General features: G+C 37.2%; 1 protein-coding gene across 20 annotated transcripts in view; it reads left to right on the top strand.

Annotated features, from left to right (window-relative positions):
- The window catches only part of ZMYND11 (zinc finger MYND-type containing 11), a 128,154-nt gene that overhangs the window by 1,809 nt on the left and 106,442 nt on the right, over positions 1–19,903 (top strand). The gene's annotated exons all lie outside the window — the stretch shown is intronic.

A 19,903-nucleotide genomic window follows, 5' to 3' on the forward strand; every position in this document is an offset into this window, starting at 1 on the left:
GGGGCATGATTCCTAGTGTGTGCATGCTGCCTGGTGTGTCCGTGGTCCCGAATGTGTGCCTGGTGTTATATACCGTGGGAGCATGCATGATACCCGTTGTGTTTCTGGTGCTCGGTGTGCACCTGGTACTTGGTGTTATATGTGGTGGGGATATCATACCTGGTGTGTGCATGGTACCTAGTTGTCTCTGGTGCCTGGTGTTATATACGGGTCCACATGGTTCCCGGTGTGGGCATGTCACACCTGGTGTTACATACTGTGTGTTCGTGGTGCTTCCTGTGCGCTTGTGGGGTGTGTACATAGTACCCGGGGTCCTGTGAACTCAAAGCAGGTACCCTGTTGAGGGATGGTTGCCTGAAGGTTGGAGGGGCCCGCTTGGGTCAGATTTTTAGAGGCCCCATAGGGCTTATGAGGTTTAGGTCCTGGGTCCGCTGGTCTGCCTCACCCAGGTGTTCTGCATCCTACAATAAGCGGTGTCCTGTGGAAACAAGAGACTGCTTAAAAATAATTTAGTCTGTTTAAAGGCAGAAAGTAAAACGTTTTTCTTTTAAACCGAGAAATGTAGTAGTTGTAACTTAGTAATTATGGGATGCATAACCTTTTCAGGTTTTTGGGTCATTGATTGTAATTAATGGTTTGAAGTTAGCAGAGAGATAGTCTTGGTTGTACTTTAAAAGTTTGAGTGCTTTCTGGTAAGCACGGTCACCTTTGTGACTTCTGAATTCTAACTTGTAGAAGCAGGAGATAAAATATGAATTTTGTACAGGCATGTTATTTTCTTTGTCTTTAGCGTTGATTAGTCATTATTTTGGTGGACTCTTCTTTATAAGATGGCCAAGTTAGAGAATCAGAGGTCAGAAAATATGGGCTGTGATTATGACAGAATCAATAAAATATTTTTCTTGCTTAACTCCATGCATGATTAACAGAGGATCTCTATTGTGGTACTTTTTCCCCCTTAGATGTTGTTCATATGTTTCTCCTTAGATGTTGTTCATATGAAAACGGAATCTCCCTTTTACATTTTGTAATTGGGCAGTTTATTTATTCAGTTACCTGTTGCAAGGTGGTTAAATAAACATATATGTGAGTGCTCCCAGCTTTACAAAGAAAAATCAATTAAAATGTTAAAATTATCTCCTTAGTTCATATGCAATATTCCTAAGATATCATTACGTTGATACTTTGAGTGTATGTCATCTTGCATGTTTCCATGAATTGACCTGTGTTTATTTGAACTCTCACCTTTTTGTAACAGTACCCACTTTTCCTTTAAGGGTTGTTCAGGTAGTGTATAAGAGAGACATTCATACCCTTTGGCATACCTAAATTGAGACACTGATTGAAGCTAATTAAGAATTTTAACATTTGTAATAAAGTATCAAATACTGTCCTACTGTTGCTTAAAGCCCTAAACCTCTGGTATCAGATTTTGTTTAACTACCCCTACCAGCCTTCAATTGAATTCTCCATAGAAAACATTTAAGCCAAGAGGCTGTATCTGGAAAAAAGGAGAAAATGTTAAGGAGAAGAGTCTGACTTTAAAAAAAAAAAAAAAAAAGTTTCACTGTTTGAAAACCTTAATTGGACTTAACGTTGAATTTTTTTACAGGTTGATTAGATTCTTGTAATTTGGAGGTAGTATAGCAACATGAGTTTGAGGCCAGGTGACTTGGGTCTGAATCTCACCTCTGTCATTACTAGCAGAGTGATCTTGGGCAAATTATTTAAACTTGCCATGCCTGGTCTCAGTTTCCCCATCTGAAAAACAAGGAGTTTAATTGCTATCCGTATCTCTTACATGAAGACTTTCAGTTACTTTGTTTCAGTGGCATTGTCAAAATTTCAAAACAATTGAAATCTGCTTTGGTACCGTGATTCTGTGAAGATCAATAGTGATCTGAAGGTTCTCCATATCATCAGTGGTCTGTCTTCCTTTGGTCTTGATTTTTGAAATGTTTTTGTATCCACAAGTTTATAACATAAATGAGTACCATGATGAAAATAGGCATCATATATTGTATGTTTACCAAGTGTCAGCCATTGTGCAAAGTTCTTTATGTACACTATCCCACTTTTAAAAATCATACATGTGATCATCTTAAAAGCATAGCAGTCTTCCTTTTAACTGTGTAAGGTTCCACCTCCTTGTAGCACACCCACACCCCTCAACACACATACATACTCTCTAGAATAAGAAGTGAATGAACTATCAATAGTAGTTTTTTGAGAGAATATGATCCATATAACATACAGGCTTGAGAATCTCTGTGATAAGAGGTGAAATGATAGAAATGAACATAATGGAAGGGAGATACAAATTGAAATCTAAATACCCATCAGTATGATGTAATATCTCACATGTAGTATCTTAAACATATGTGCTGCCTTAAGGAAAGATCCTTTTGGGTGTGTGTGTGCCTATTACTGATTTTCCACTTAGAAAATTCTTGGAAAGCTATTTACAGGCATACCTCAGAGATACCATGGGTTCTGCTCCAGACCACCGTAGTAAAGGAGATATCACAATAAAGCAAGTCATGTGAGTTTTTTGGTTTCCCAATGCATATGAAAGTTATATATACACTATACTGTAGTCTGTTAAGTGTGCAGTAGCATTATGTCCAAAAACCAGTATATATACCTTAATTAAAAAATACTTTATTGCTAAAAATGCTAACCAACATCTGAGCCTTTAGTGAGCTTTAGTAGTCACATCAAAGATCACTGATTACAGATCACCATAACAAATACAGTAATAATGAAAAAACTTAAAATGTTGCAAGAATTACCAAAATGTGACACAGAAACACAAAGTGAGCAAATGCTGTTGGAAAAATGGTGCCAGTAGACTTGCTCAATGCAGGGTTGCCACAAACCTTCAGTTTGTGAAAACAGTATTTGTGAGGGCCTGTAAGGTGAAGTGCAATAAAATGAAGTATGCCTGTAGTTTGTATTGTGAAAATGCTGTACAATATTTGATATCAAATTACTTACAAATGCAAATAAATAGTATGCAAAATTTAAAAAACATTTATTTGGAAATTAAGAAAATATTTGTAGAGACCATTATGTATTTAGTAGGGAAATTTAGCAAATTGTTAGGCTTAGGTATTCAACTCAATTTTACAAATCTAATTTATGTTCAACTAGTAAATATTTAGACATCATTCATTGTATTTTGGGGGTTTGTTTTCTATTCATTAATACATAATGGCTAATCATTTGCCTAACTTCATGTGAAATTAAAGAAATAGACAAAGAGATTAATAGAAATGACAAAGGTAATGGAATACTGTCATATCAGCATTTTTAAGGGATCATATGGACTCATCTGTTCTTCAGAGATGAGAGGAATATATTGAGTAGATTACCTTGTACTCTTATATAGTAGTTGGAAAAATGTGTTGCTGAAAACTTATACATAGTGTTTTAATTTTGTAAACTGAGTAATATTTAAGTATAATAAACTAGTTTTGTTTTAAAGAAATGCTTTTATAGTTGTTCCATAATGTTTCATAAGAGCACATTAAAATATATTGTATTTTCTTGTAATAGGTAGAATATGTTTTGATATCTTGAGTTCATTCATTGTTATTTATTGAAACTGCTATGTGCTAGACACTTGCTAGATAACACAGTTACTGAAGCAAGTGCAATAAAGTGCAACAAGAAATTAAGTACAGGTGCTATGGAGCAATGTTTGTGAGTTAGGGTACATTGTATTTGAGCTGAGATTACTTTTGAAGTCTTAACACTGCTTTCAAATTCATTCTAATTTGTAACTTTGCGACTTTATTAACTACTTGAGAATTTAAAAAAAATTATTTAATTTTTGGCTGCGTTGAGTCTTTGTTGCTGCACGCGAGCTTTCTCTAGTTGCAGCGAGTGGGGGCTACTCTTCGTTGCGGTGCGCGGGCTTCTCATTGCGGTGCCTTCTCTTTGTTGCAGAGCACGGGCTCTACGCGTGAGGACTTAAGTAGTTGTGGCACGTGGGCTCGTTAGTTGTGGCTTGCAGGCTCTAGAGCGCAGGCTCAGTAGTTGTGGCGCGCGGGCTTAGTTGCTCCACGGCGTGTGGGATCTTCCGGGACCAGGGTTCGAACCCGTGTCCCCTGCATTGGCAGGCGGATTTTTAACCACTGCGCCACCAGGGAAGTACCCCTATACTGCATTTGGCTGCTCTTTCTCCCTAAAACTCACCAACTTCTTGGATCTTTGTACTCATACACTGTCATCTTACAAGTATACATTTATGTCTGCAAAAGTATGGAATAGTAACAGAACGTGAAACTATGCTCACTCTTCTTTCAAAAGTAGGAGGTGGAAAGAAAGGAATATTAGAAACCTCCTGGTAATCAGAACATTCCATACGTAAAGTTCTGGTTAATTCCAGTTTCACTGGTAATGACAGCTCGTAACCTAAGAACAAGCATTGGCTCATTTTCTTGCTGTAACTATTGGCAACTCACATTATGAAGATAACTTGCCACAGGGTGTGTGGGGGGAACTTACAATCATTTTGATACTTACGTATAGGAGAGAAATGTTTGAAAATATTTGAAATTAACTTTACCACTAAAGTTTTTGTGCTGCATTAGAAGGGGCAGTCATTGTCTTGAGGAATCTTTTAGTATTCCTCTGTTGCATAAGTTCAATTTGGATTGAAATAGCTAATTTCTTGAAAGTTACTCTAAGTGCTGAGGCTTCAGGAGTCAGTAGGTGTTTATTGTCTAAAATAAAATAGTGTGAAGCATATGGTGAAGAGAGACATAGATCAATTGAGTTGTAGCATGCCCAGGTTCAGATTGTGTTGATGCTCATCAGCGGGGATATTATATAAGGTTTTCTCATATTTAATAGTTATAGAAAGATATTTTAAAAAGAAATAGTCTTTTAATGAAGGCTAAAGTATCTCAGCTTGAAAGCTATTATGAACGCTTTATTTTTTTTGTAGATTCTTGATTTATCTGCTTGTTGATTGCTTTTCTGTCTCAAAACTGTATCTGAAAAATGCTGTTAGGGAGATCAAGTTCTTAATTTTCAATTGAGTTTTGACATGGAGCCCTTCTCAAATTAGTATTGAATATATATACTTTAGCTGGCCAGTACTTGTGGTAGGAACAAGTGAGATTGATTTATTTGGGCTTGCCATTGATACCATATTTAAAAGGTTTTCGGGGCATTTTATTTACTATTAGAGACGTTATCTTTTTAAATTGTAGAGGGTATAAAGTTTAAAGTGGTTTATTTTTCTACTGTACTTGTAATTTAACATTTCTTTTATGTTTAAAAATGTCACACTTAGTGTAATGTCAAAATACCTGATATCTTTTATTTTGAAATAACATATTTTCTTATTCTGCACATATATTTTCTACACATACAGTTCTGAAGAAGCCTCTCGATTGTGATCAGTATTCGTGTTAGGTTGTTTTAGTTAAGAAACTTCCATTTGAGTAATTTGAAAGTTAAATTTTATTTTCTTATGATTATTAAAATAAACCTAGCTTTAGTCTCAGTTATTTCCTAGTGAATTAAAAGCTGAACAACCGGGCTTCCCTGGTGGCGCAGGGGTAAAGAATCTGCCTGCCAATGCAGGGGATACGGGTTCAAGCCATGGTCCGGGAAGATCCCACATGCCACGGAGCAGCTAAGCCCGTGTGCCACAACTACTGAGCCTGCACTCTAGAGCCCGCGAGCCACAACTACGGAAGCCCGTGCGGCTAGAGCCCGTGCTCCACAACAAGAGAAGCCACTGCAATGAGAAGCCTGCACACTGCAATGAAGAGTAGCCGCTGCTCGCCACAACTAGAGAAAGCCTGTGCGCAGCAATGAAGACCCAGTGCAGCCAAAAATAAACAAACAAATAAATAAAATATTTAAAAAAAAAAAAAAAGGCTGAACAACCACCAATCCAGTTTAAAGGCAGACTTTCTCTTGATTCATTTGCGTATTTTAAACAAATGCTAATGAAAAAATACTGTTGTAAGCCTTATTGAAGTAGTACTTGCATTTTATTTGTTCTTTTAAATAAATTCTTTGGGATTTTGGATGACACATGGGAAGCTCTTGATGGTACACTGGTTCTCAGTCATGACTGAGCATCTGAATTACTTTTTTTCTTAACAAAAACATTAAGTCAGAATCTCTGGGGATGGGTCTGGGTTCTATTTTAAAGTTCCAGTTGGGATTTTTTTTTAACTTTTAAAGTTACAAATTTTTATTTTTTTAAGTAGGCCAAGTACATATGACGACTTCTAGAAAATTCTTTTTATAATGGTTTATAGAAAATGATGTACTCTACAACCTTCAGCTCTCTGTCTCAGAAATTATTTTTCAGGAATCTTATTCTTGAAGTTTCCTACACAGGATAATCAAAATAGCCTGAAAAATAAATATATCCCAGAAGAAAACCTCAAGTCTTTTCAGGTTCCTCAGAAATGCTCTGGTATTGTCACTCTGCTGATGGTCAGGGAAGGTGGATAGCAAAGGTGGGGTTGGTTGGTGTTTCCTAATGGTCCTGCATTGTGTCTGAGGCAAATGATGTCCGGGGGTAGGCTGCCACCCAGTTCAGTGTCTCTGAGATTTCCTGTAGTTTGAGCAGTGGCCAAGTGTTCCTGCAGGTTGTGGAGTAAGCTTGTGACCCTGACAGGCATCAGAAGCACTTGGATGTCTTTCCCTGGGCGATTATGCCAGCCATGGTGAAGTTGTGCCTGCAGGCGATAGTGAGACCATCTGAGGAGGTTTTCCTGGCACTGCTGCTTAGCAACCTGGGTATCCTTGGCTTTTGTCTGGATTTCAGGTGATCCTTGATGTTCCTACAGATTGGGGGTGTCATTTCCACTTACAGGTTGTTCCCCAGAGATAGGGCCAGAGCAGGAGCAGATTCATTGTCTAAACTGAGTACCGGAAGATTCTGAGGGAAGAAGCCTGTGAGCTGTGAGATTCACTGTCACTGCAGTCACCGATGGCCAGTATCTGTGTTCTCTCCTGTTCTTGCACTTCTCCCTCAGCATGCTGAGGCTTCCCAGTGGGCTTCCTGAGGACCTGTGGAGAGCCTGAGAATTTGCACTGGTTCCTCTTCCTTCCTCTCTAGTGCAGAATCCATCAGTCTTCGGAAGTCAGGGCTTTAGAGGAGGAGGAGTGGCCTGGAGAAGCCTCATTTGGCCTGGTGCTGACTGTTGGTCTTCAAGTTCTGAGCAGGTCATTCGCTCTTCCAGCCGGATGCCACAGCCTCCTCTGCAGGCCGTTTCCCACTGACATCAGTCCTCTCACTTTTGTCTATTTTAAAGTGTGTTAAGTCAGATTGTCTTAAATAAACATAAATTTCTCAGTTTTAGATTACCAGATATGTTCAAGAATTATATTGGTTGCTTTTGTCAGAACTGCATTTTTAAATAGAATATTCCTATAAAATTGGACCTTGCAGAATAGAGTGGAAAATGTTAGATGGGTATACTATTACAAATTATTTTATATACTGTTTGTTCCTAAGTAGAGATACTATTTCATAGAATGATTCTAAATATTATAATAATAGGGAGGGAAGAGGATCTGACATCTGATTCATAGAGAAAGTAATTGACTAAAAAATTTGAATTCTACCAAATGAAATGCTGAGCTGAAAACTGGTCACTGCGGTCTCTGCTCTGTCTCCTCAACTCAGGGAGACCACAGGCTCTGTTCCTGTTTTCTTTCCCTGCACTGTGGCCTGAAATCTGCTAATAGGCAGTATTCGGAGACAATTGTAAACCTCTCCTCATTCATTTTCCTTCTCCCAGAGCTTATAATCCTGTCATCAGGATATTTTGGAGTCTGTTCTTAGTCTAATTTTCTAGTCTTATCTCCTGTTCCCCTAAGTAAAACTTTTACTTCAGCCAGTTATGTTTACTCTTTCAGTAAGTGTTTTCTTTAATGCACAAGTAGTACTTTTACATTAATAATACTTTATAACTTTTGCTCGGGTATCCTCCTTTCCCCTCCGCATTCTGCCTCCAGTGCTGAAGTTAGCTTAAAATTTAATTTAAAATTTGTTGGCATTTGAGATCTCTATCAAGTTTCATCTTCTCCATCTTATTGCTATCCCACAGTGATCTGTCCCCTTACAGCATTTAAAGTTTGCCTCAACTAGTTCTTATTCTATATTGCCTTTTATAATCATCTTATAATTATCTTACCTTCCTATAATTATCTTATTTTCCCAGTTCCTTGACCTGAGAACACTAACTTTTAAAATTTCTTTATAATACCTAGTACAGTGCTGTACATATAGTAGGTCACATAAGTGCATGTAGGTAGACAAAAGAATGCCCCTTTATCTTTTCAGTGCCTACAATATATAGGCAAAACCCGAATTCTGGATGAATTTACCCTAACAGCCTGCATGCTGGTAGAGGGAAACTACAGAGCTCATGACAGTGTATGTAGGTTCTTGGAAACCAACATACATGGTCATCTGGGCTCTCAGGCTTTCTCTGATCAGTTCACTGTCCACTTTCAATAATGACTTACTAAACTTTCTTCACTTTCCTCACACCTCTCTACCCCCCATTACTCTTGTAGAGGAGTTTAGCCTCTTTTTCCAGAGGAGAAGGAAGGCTTCCTGTGGGAATTAACTTGCTTTACTCCAGATCTGCAGACATGCCTGCCCTCACATCTCCTTCTCTCATTCTCTTCACCTCTGTCTCTGTAGATCATCCCTTCTGAAACCTCTTACCTATCTCATTTGCATTCCCTTCTATACTTGCTCTCTTCGATTTTCATTTAGATATACTCTGACATCATCTCACCGTTACAAAACAAACAAAACAGAAAACAACAAAAATCTTTTCAGAACTCCACATCCACTGCTCTGGTTTTCTTTTCTCCCCTATATAATCCTTCTTCTTTCTGAACACTTATCCAAAGAATCATCTTTCTTTTTGTTTCTGTACTTCTTCCCAGTCCAGCTTCTACACTATCAGACGACTGAAGCTGTTCCAGGGAGGTGCTGTGACTGCCAAGTTGCTGAGTCCACCTGAGCCTTTCAGCCCTCCATTCTACTTGACTTTCATCAGCCGAGAGGCACAGTTGACCATTCCCTTCGTGAAACACTCCTTTTTGTTTTTGTTTTTTGTAATGCCACACTCTTTTGCTTTTCTTTAGAACCTTTGGCTGCTGCTTGTCTGTTTACCAGCTGCTCTTCTACTGCCTAGAATGAAACATGAGGTGCCCCCCACTCTGCCCTAGGACTCCATTCTTTCTTCACTACCTGCCTCCCTCCAGAGTCTCATCCCGACTCATGGTTTCACTTACCACCAACATGGGAATAATTATTATATCAGCTAAGGTGCTTTCAGCCGGAACTTACAGAAGAACTTGACTCAAACTGGCTAATGCAAACTTATTCTCTCATCTAACTGGAAGTCCAGAGAGAGGATAGACTCCAGGTGACACAAGCAACAGCTCAAAGAACCATCTTTCCTTTGTCCAGCCCTCAGCATCAGCTTTATTCTCAGGCTAGTTCCCCTCAGGGCGGCAAGAAGGCTGCATCAGTTTTGGGCATCATGTTAAGACCTAGTGATATTTAGAGGGAGAAGAGGCCATTTTTTAGGGCTAGGAATTGGTCCTAAAAGTAGCCCTAGCACACTTCTCCCTCATTGAGTCACGTAGCACTTGCTGGACTTGATGTCAGCTGATAAGGAACATGGAATTACCATGATTGATGCAGGCTAAATAGCTGCTGGGAGTCTAATCACTGTCTTCTGTTGGGAGTCTAATGACTGTCTTCTGCTGAGAATTCTTCAGTGGCTTCCATTGCCCTTAGGTTAAAGTTTCAAATCCTTTATGAAAGGATTGGCTTATGAAACTCCATGTAATCCGGTCCCTGTGTACTGTGCCACCTGTGGTTATGGCCATGGCCATTTTTAATGCTTATGAGATGGGATTATTTCAGAAAACAATATGCCTTCATAAACCACAACTAATAATTATATTCTTTTTAAAGTTTCCTGGAGACTCACTCTCCTCCTGCTCCTTCCCACTGTTTGCTCCTTGACCTCAAAATTCTTAACACAGTGTCTGTCCTAGGCAGTCATTACTCTATCTATTAGAAATGTGAAATGAGACCAGACTTTTTTGACGCTACTTGTCAAGATTATGGGAAACATGTTTTACCCAAATTAAAACTCAAAGTACTTTAGAAACAGACATTGTATTAAAATAACAAGTATTTGGCAGTTTAGCTATAGGAAGTGCTGGATTTATTTACAGACGTCAGTGTCTGCTATTGCTTGTGTCTGCTGTACACATTTCACAGTATGTAAGATAATTACAAGATTTCAGATTTTCTTGCATAAGTAATACTTTATACACTTTCAAAGATATTATAAGCTTTGTGATATATATTATAACAGTTCAATGAGACAGTATGAAAAACAAGACAGGAATGTGTGTTCCCCAGTCCTGCCCAGAGGCCATTGCCAGCCTAAATGCCCGCTGTTCTGGATGTTTGACATTAGTGCAGGAGGAGTGCCACATGTTCTCACCCGTCCTGTGTATTTGCTTTAATCTAGAAAGTGGTTATATAATTTCTAAGTTCTTTATTCTTTTGCTCATTCATTATGGTAAAGTAGATGTAGTTAAGTGGGATATGCTCCTTTGTTGCGGTAAAATATCCTTGTATGGACTGCCAAATAATTGAGGGTTTAAACAGTTATAGTTGATTCTCATGCATTCAGAATCCAAATAATGGAAAAGTTCAGTTGCAAACTTTGGTCTCATTTCATTAATTAAAGAGATGGTAATTGTAAAGGTAAATGTATTAGGAAAAAAGAGAGGTCAGTACAGACTGAGAAAGCACCTAGATCTTGCCGGTATAAGTATGTTGTGATTATTAATGTGCGTGAAAGTATAAGCCGTTATTTGAGTTGTCCACCTTTTAAATTCATTCAAATGTTTATTAAGCAAGACATGTTTCTTTTAGTATAAACTGCATTGGATAAAATTGACTGATTTTATGTTGTCTCTCTTTGACCTTGAATACATTCAGCATGGTGCTAATATGTACTCTAATTCATATTCCATCAGTTCTGAAGTACAGAATTGCTATTTGTCATTTTCTTCAGATTTCACATTTACCATTATACAGTCTCCAAATTATGAGAGACTCCTCTTGAAAAATATTTTTTGAGAGGTGAAACATTCTGGCTAACTTAGCATGAGCTGGTATGGTTGCTGTGTAATAAATGAATGGCTAATTTAAAATAATTTTTAATACAAACATTATACGCCTTATTTCATAGATATCTAAGTTCCTATAAGACAGTGATTGGGTCACTTTAAAAGCCTTATTAGGAAGTTAATGTTATGAGCTGATTATAGGGACACAGTAATCCCTGTTCTACCATGCTGGTATTTATCCAGAGTTGGCCATCTCTAACTGGAAACATCATAAAAGCTTCAGTTTTCTTCATCTCCCTACTTAAAATGGTTTTCAGGATGTTTATAATGTTATAAAAATGGTATTCTCAAAACATTTAAAAAGTAAAGATCACATTTTGTTTTAATTTCAGTCGATTTTTGTTATTCACTGTAGTTATGTTCTGTAAGGTCACCACAAACACTGAATCAGCCAATACTGACCCTTTACCCCAGGGGAAATGCAGGGTTCAGTACCTGCAAGCCTCTGGCCACACATTTTTCTAACCAAAATGTCCAATGAATAGGTTCATTTGCCAACATCCTGGTAAAAAAAAAAAAAAAAAAAAAAAAAAGGTCTCAGTGTCCAAACATGTTCTCCTACAGAGCACTTTTCCTGTAGAGGATTTGCTTGCAAATTTCATTTTTCACATGATATCACCTTTTGAAACCTGCAGGCCAGCTCTAGCTGAGGAGGGTTTAGCATTTTCCTGAACCCTGACGTGATTGTGAACTTCTGTGGCTTTCAGCCTCAGGACAGCGCTGCCCGCTGCACTTTTTATGGATCCAGGAACTTGGCAGCTTTCCTGTCTTCTCTGTAGACAGGTTCCTGGTTCTGGACGTTGGGATGGTTGAGTCTTTAGGAAGCACCTTAACTGGGCCTGAGCTGCACTCAGCAGACACACCAGGTGCATCCCAGCCTTTGAGGCCCAGGAGACAGGACACACCTCAGCACTGTGGGGGCCATTTTAAACAGCAAAAACACCAACTTAAAAAGCACAACAACTCCAGGCACGTGGCCTACATAGAGTTAGAAAAGGACACTGCTTGACGGAGCTGGAACACGAGGGCAAAGCGTTGCCCTGTCCCACCTTGGCTGGCGTGTGTGCCTGTCTGCCAGTAACTGCCAGAAGGCCATGAGTATTGACTCGGGGTCACAGATCTAGCAAGTAGGTGAATTCACAATGTGGAATCCACGAATAATGACAGCTGACTATAGATGCAGTACTAAAGTTCTTCTGTGTCAGGGTTTTTATGATGATTTTCATTTTTGTATCTTTTATTTCATTTTATAAAACAATAAATATTGTGCTGAAATTTCACGGCTACAAATGAAATATAAGAAAATTCCTCTTAGTTTTGAATTCTATTAATTGGACATTTTTTTTCCCTGTAATTTTATCTCTTTTTACAAGCTAGGTAGGGCTTAGTATATACTAGGCCCTTGGTAAATTTGACTTTGAAAGAAGGATTAGGATTTTTTTTTCCAGAAAACATTTTATATGATTAAACAAATTACATGTATTTCAGAGAAATTGAGATTTTTATGGGGGAAAAATGTACATTGTTTTGGTATGTGTTTTTTAAATATCGAGGAAAGTGGTTGATACCAGGGGCAAAAACTGTAGAGGGAAAGATTGGCAAGTTTGATTACATAAAAACTTAAAACTGAAAAAAACTCATTATAAACAAAGAAGGAAACTGGGACAATATTGGCAACATAAATGATAACCCAAAACATACTATTCATCAGGTGTTCATAAAGAATTTTGAAGAATCATTAATAAAATGGCAAATCATATAATAGGAGATAGAGAACACAGTACTTTTCTAAAGAAGAGCTACAAATGTTAAAGAACAAAACAAAACAAAAAACTTGAAAGATGTTTGGCCTCAATGGCAATTTTAAGAAAAACAAAATGTGATACAATTTTTGCACTTTTGGTTTTGGTGAAAATTAAAACGAGACCAAAAAATCTAAAAAGGCTAACTAATAATCCATAATAATTATGATCTAAAAACAGACACACTTTACTCACTCAGAGGAGAGCTTCTACCGTCTTCCACCATGACCGAGGTCCTCCCTGGGAGACCATCTGTCATGAGGGTGTTTTTCTGATATTTTGGTGGACAACACATTTAAAACAGTTAAAAAAGGAACAAGGAATCCTTTGAGAAATGCATACTAAGAAGAGGTTACTGTGCCACTGAGTGTGAACACTGAGGGAGAAGGTAGAAAATTACAAAAATCAAGCACATGAATGCAAAAAGCACGCCTGTTTGGTTTGTAGCAGTCAGTTTGCCCCTTAGGGGACATTTGGCAATGTCTGGAGACATTTTTGGAAGTCAAGCCCTGGGGGATACTCTTGTCATTTGGTGGGTAGAGGCCAGGGATGCTGCTAACACCTTACGATGTACAGGACAGCTCCACAACGGTCATCTGGCCCACAATAGCCCCGAGGTGGAGAAGCCTGGTGTAGGGGCAGGCAGGTCCTGTGTACCTCAGCGGCGTGTTGATGTACTGCTGCAGGTGATGCTGACCCTGGGTTGTTAAGAAAATGTGTTTGTTATATACAGCACGCCAGTTAAACAGGTGTGGACATTTCTAATACGTGTATGTTAGATTTCCAATCACATTGTTTTAAGAAATTTTTAATGCATAAAAAAATCATTTACTTGGAAGATCTTTATATCTTATTTTTAAGGATAAACTAGGCATTACTGTATTTTAGTGTTTTAACTACATGAGTTACATCACTGTAACTTACTGGAAAATCTTTTTATCTTTTCATGTGATTGCTTGCTTTTTAAAAATTAATTAATTAGGCTGCGCTGGCTCTGTGTTGCGGCACACGGATCTTTGTTGCAGTGTGTGGGATCTTTGTTGCGGTATGTAGGATCTTTAGTTGAGGCATGTGGGATCTAGTTACCTGACCAGGGATCAAACCCAGGCCCCTTGCATTGGGAGCACAGAGTCTTAACCACTGGATCACCAGGCAAGTCCCCTTCACGTGATTACTTTCTCAACATAAATATGCTAATTACAAATATGATACATGCTTTAGCTTAAAGGTCCTTAAAGTTAAAATAGTTCTCTAACCTTTAGATAATGTGAAAACCATGTATTTGGAAGTATACTGGTGGATTATATTCATTTGGGAGGTAGCATATTTGTGGAGTGGAGAATTTCTCATTGTTTGGTCTGAGTTTTCATAATTTTCCAGGATATGGTTCAGAGGACTTATTTAGTAAAAACACAAAATAATTTGAGTCAAATTAAAAATTCAAAAAATACCTTTATATTACTCAATATTTTAGGTTATGTAGGCATAGATCTTTTCATTGGTACTGGGGAGTCAGTGGTATGTAATCTATCATTTCTTTGATATTTTTTGCTGGTAGGGGGGAGGAGGATATAAAGACTCAAGTTTGTTTTTTTAACTGAATTTTATAACTTACACTTAATCATTGTTTTTGTTATTAAGGATAAATTACTGTGGACAGTAATGAACATTTGATACCTTTGTCTTGGGAATTTGAGGAAAATAATTTAGATTTAAAATATATGGCAAGATGTTAATTGTTGAAGCATAAAAGGTTCATATAATTCTACTTTTGTATGTAATTGAAGTTTTCCATAATAGTTGTTTTAAAAATCTAGTAACAGTGAAAGCAGACAGGAGCTACTCCCGAGTGGGAAGGGAGCTGGTCTCAGGCAGGGAAGGGGAGACACATTTAAAAATAAGTGATCATGGTTTGAAATTTCCTTTTAAGTTGAAAACTTTTAATAGAAGCTATAAAATAATCCTCTTGTGACTCCTCACATCAACAAAATGACATGTTTGGTGACGTTTTAAATGCACAATTCAGTTGTTTCTAGCACATTCTCAAGGATGTGGAGCCATTACCACTATGTAATTCCAGACAATTTTCACACCCCAAAAAGAAACTTCGAATCCATTAGTACACTTCCCATTTCCCCTCCCTCGACCCAGGCAACCACTCATCTGCTTACTGTCTCCATGGATTGGCCTATTCTGAATATTTCATATCAGTGGAGTCATACAACATGTAGTCGTAGTCTTTTGTGTCTGGCTTCCTCACTTAAAATGATGTTTTCAGGTTTCATCCATGTTGTAGCATGTGTCAGTGCTTCATTCCTTTTTATGGCTCAGTAGTACTCCATTGCAGGAATAATATTCCATTGGATGTACCACATTTTGTTTATCCATTCATCAGTTAATGGATATGTGGGTTGTTTTCACTTTTTGGCTATTAAGAATGATGCTGCTATGAATATACATGCACAAAGTTTTGTTGGACATAGGTTTTTTTAATTGAGGTATAATTGGCATATAATGTGTAAATTTAAGGTGTATGTGTTGATTTGATACATATATATTGCCCTATGATTACCACCATAGAGTTAGTTAACACTTCCATCACATAACGTAAGTATCATTTCTTTTTTGTGGTGAGAACATTTAAGATCTAGTTTCTTACAACTTTCAAGTGTATAATACAGTATCGTTAACTATAATCACAATGCTGTGCGTTAGATCCCCAGAATTTATCTTCTAACTGCAAGTTTCTACCCTTTGATGAACATGTCCCTAATTTTCTTGGGCCATATGCCAAGTAGAATTGCTGGGTCATATGGCAACAATTTTTCTCCCTTCTTTTGAGGAGCTGCCAAACAATTTTCTAAAGCACCTGTACCATTTTACGTTCCCACTAGTGATGTATGAGGATACCAATTCCTCTATATCTTTGTCAACACTTGTCTAGTTTTTCAGTATAGCCATCCAATGAGTGTGAAGTAGTATCTCGTGGTTTTGACTTGCATTTCCCTAATGACTAATGATCTGGGCATATTTTCATGTGCTTATTGGCCATTTGTATATCCTCTTTGGAGAAATGTCTGTTTAAATCCTTTTCCCATGTTTAAACTGGATTGTTTGTCTTTAGTCTGAGAGGTGAGAAATGGTATGTTAAAATGTTGTGCTAAATTACTCTTCTCTAATTATGAGGCAAATTAAGCATCTTTCCATAAGTTTATGGGCCTTTTGTATTACTTTTTCTGTTTTCTGCCTGTCCACATCTTTTGTCCATTTTTTTTCTATTGGATTTTTGAGCTTTTTCTGAAAGTTGAGGTTATTTACATATTAGTGATATGTAATTTATGACATAAGTGCAAATGTTTTTTATACTTTTACCTATTCAATTTATCATGTATATTTTTACCTTGGTCTTGCAGTATTTTGGCCATGCAAAGGGCTATAATTGTGTTCATTTGCTTACTTGTTTTTAGATTTTTGTTTTTGTTTTTTGTTGTTATTGGTCATGGTAGTTGAATTTATCAACCTTTCCCTTATTCTTTTAATTGAACTATAGTTGATTTACAATATTGTATTAGTTTCAGCTGTATAGCAAAGTGATTCAGTTATATATATATGTTATTTTCAGGTTATTTTCCATTATAGATACTGAATATACTCCCCTGTGCTATACAGTAAATCCTTGTTGCTTATCTATTTTATGTATAGTAGTTTGTATGTGTCAATCCCATACTCCTAATTTATCCCACTCCCCCTCCCTATCCCATTCTCCTGTTGTTTTGCTTCTGGATTTTGAAACACAGGAATGTTTTTTTTTCAACTCTCGGTTTTAAAGGAATTTATCTACGCTTTCTTCTAGTATTTGGCTGGTTTCATTATTTTTATGTGTAGACTTTTGAAACATTAGGAATTTATTCTAGTGTATAGGTGGAAAAATCCAGTTGTCCTAATGTTATTTATTAAAAATCCTTCTTTTCACCATTGATTTGAGCTGTTTCCTTTATCATATAATATATTTCTGTAAACATTTGGGGCTAAATCTGAACTTTCTATTTTGTTCCAGTAGTTTCTGTCTTCTTATGTGCCAGTACCTGACTATGTTAATTGTATATAATTGATTATGTATTAATCCATGGTAGGGCTAGCTCTTCCTCATTGTTTTTCTTTTTTGGAAATTCTTGCTTATTCTTCCAAATGAAGTTCTACAGAACACTTTTCTAGCTCCAAAGGAAATGGAGTTTTAGAGTGTTTTAAGTGAAATTGCATTAACTTACAAATTAACATAGGAAGAATCGACATCTTTATGATATGAGTCTTTCTATCCAAGAAATGGTATATCTTTCCATTCATTCAGTTATATATCTGTGTTTTTCTGGAGGACTTTATAATTTTTACCATACTGGTTTTCATATATCTTAAGTTTATGAGTAGATATTTCATTTTCTTTTATCTTTTATTATTGTAAATAGGATATATTCTTGTATTATTTCTTCTAACTCTTTATTGTACATTATATAAAGGCATTGATTTCTGCATGTTTATTTTCTATCCTGTTTTACTAAATTTCCTTATTTGTATTTTTGCATTCATTCTTCATATTTTTCTGGGTACATAATCATATTATCTGCAAGTAGAGGTAGTTATTCCTTTTTATTCCAATTTCTGTTACTCTGATTTCTTTCTGTTGTGTAATTGCATTGGTAAATACCTCAAATGCAATATTAAATAAGAATGAAGGGCTCCCCTGGTGGCACAGTGGTTAAGAATCCGCCTGCCAATGCAGGGGACACGGGTTCGAGCCCTGGTCCGGGGAGATCCCACATGCCGCGGAGCAACTAAGCCCGTGCGCCACAACTACTGAGCCTGTGCTCTAGAGCCTGCGAGGCACAACTACTGAGCCTGTATGCCACAACTACTGAGCCCACGTGCCATGACTACTGAAGCCCGCGCGCCTAGAGCCCGTGCTCTGCAACAAGAGAAGCCACTGCAGTGAGAAACCCGCGCACGGCAATGAAGAGTAGCCCCCGCTCACCGCAACTGGAGAAAGCCTGCATGCAGCAACAAAGACCCAACGCAGCCAAAAATAAATAAAATAAATAAATTAAAAAAATAATAAAGTAAATAAATAAATAAGAATGAATATAGTGAGGAACCTTAACTTGTTCTTTACTTCAGCAGAAAATTATCTAATATTTCTCCATTAAGTAAAATGCTGGCTTTGTGGCCAGTATGTGTTTATCAAAGAAGTATCCCTCAGTTCTTAAATTCTTGAGCAGCTTTTTTTTTTTTTTTTTTTAAACATGAATGGGTGTTAAATCTTGTAAGGTGCTTTTTTGGTACTTACAGAGGTGATCATATTCTTCTTAGCTCTTCTAATATTTTTAATTGTGTTAATGTATTTCCTAATACTGAACCATCATTGCATTTCTAGAATAATGCATTTATTTTAATGTGCTGTTTGATTGTTTGCCAAAGTTTTATTTAAGATTTCTGCAAGGATATCTATAAACTTACATGTATTATTTGTTGTTCATAGCATAAGCTTTTGTGTTTATTGACTCTAAGATAATTGCTCCGTTTCAGTCTTACTCCCTGAGATGATGTCTTGATGCCTCTCATGCTCTCCCTAATATGGGACTGGATTCTCTCTGGGTCTGCTGTAGAGCTTTTGGTCCAGGAGTTCCCTTTGCCTCCTTTCTGTGCTCAGTCCTGTTTCCTGGACAATATGGGATCTCCTTTTCTTATGATTAATCTATTGATATTAGTAACTTCCTGAGAAAGAGTGCATAGGACATAGATTTTGGGGTTACTTGAATGTTTGAAAATCTCTATTCAACCTTCACTAGTTGATCATTTGAATAGGAATTTAGGTTGAAAATAATTTTTCCTTCAAATCTACAAGGCACTTGCCCATTATTGCCCAGCTTCCACATTGCTGTTGAGAAATTTGATACTTCTTGGTTTGTGACCACTCCCCATTGTAGTGGAAGCCTGGAGCTCTTCTTTTTCTTTCTTGTATTTGACATTCTAAGTTGATGTGCTTTGGGCCTCCTGCCATTCATGTGCTGAGCACTTGATGGACTCTTTCCATCTGTAAATGCCTATTTTCAGTGCTAAGTACTTTTCTTGAGTTATTTCTTGGATAATTTTCTCCCCTACAACTTCTTTTCCTGAAACTCTTGTTATTCAGATATTGTATCACATAAAGTTTTTTCCTCTAGTGTCGGATCGTGCGTTTCTCGTCTTTTGGTTCTACTTTATTGGATATCACCTCAACTTTATTTTCTACTCCTTTAACTGAATTTGTTATGCATCCTGTGTAAAAATTTTCTGAATATTCCTGTTTATGTTACCCTATTTATGGTTTCATAAATACAGTTCCTTTTCCTACTCTTCAATGATATTAATTATGTATATTTGGAAAATATTTACTGTTCCTTCATTTTCTATTTTGAGTTGTTCCCCTCTTCCCCACCAGGCCCCAAGCTTTTCTCTTTGCTTGATATACCTCTTTTCTCTCTTTTATTAAGAAGTGGTTCTCAAATGTCTGGTGATCCTTGGCTGTAGGTTTATATTTAAGGGTGAGATGCTAGAAAGCTAGTTGAAAATTCTGTGTATGGGCTTTACTGTAAGGATGTCAGGTGGCTAGATAGCTGTTTCTTTAGGTTCCCTCAAATGTTAATGTTTAAAGCCCCTTCCTCTGGGATAATTTTATTTTTCCAGAAAGGTCTCACTTGGCCTCTTGGCCTGAGTCTGGAGTTTGGCAGTTGAAAGGGCCTGCCAGCTATTCACAATTCATTATGTAGCTTTTTACTTAGCTCCTTGTTTTTAATCTGTATCTTAACCACTACTATTCTGTCATGCTAGGTTCAGTCTCTCTGGTTTAG

The sequence above is a fragment of the Balaenoptera borealis genome, assembly GCF_965194805.1.
Source record: "Balaenoptera borealis genome assembly, chromosome: 3".
NCBI lineage: Eukaryota > Metazoa > Chordata > Mammalia > Artiodactyla > Balaenopteridae > Balaenoptera > Balaenoptera borealis.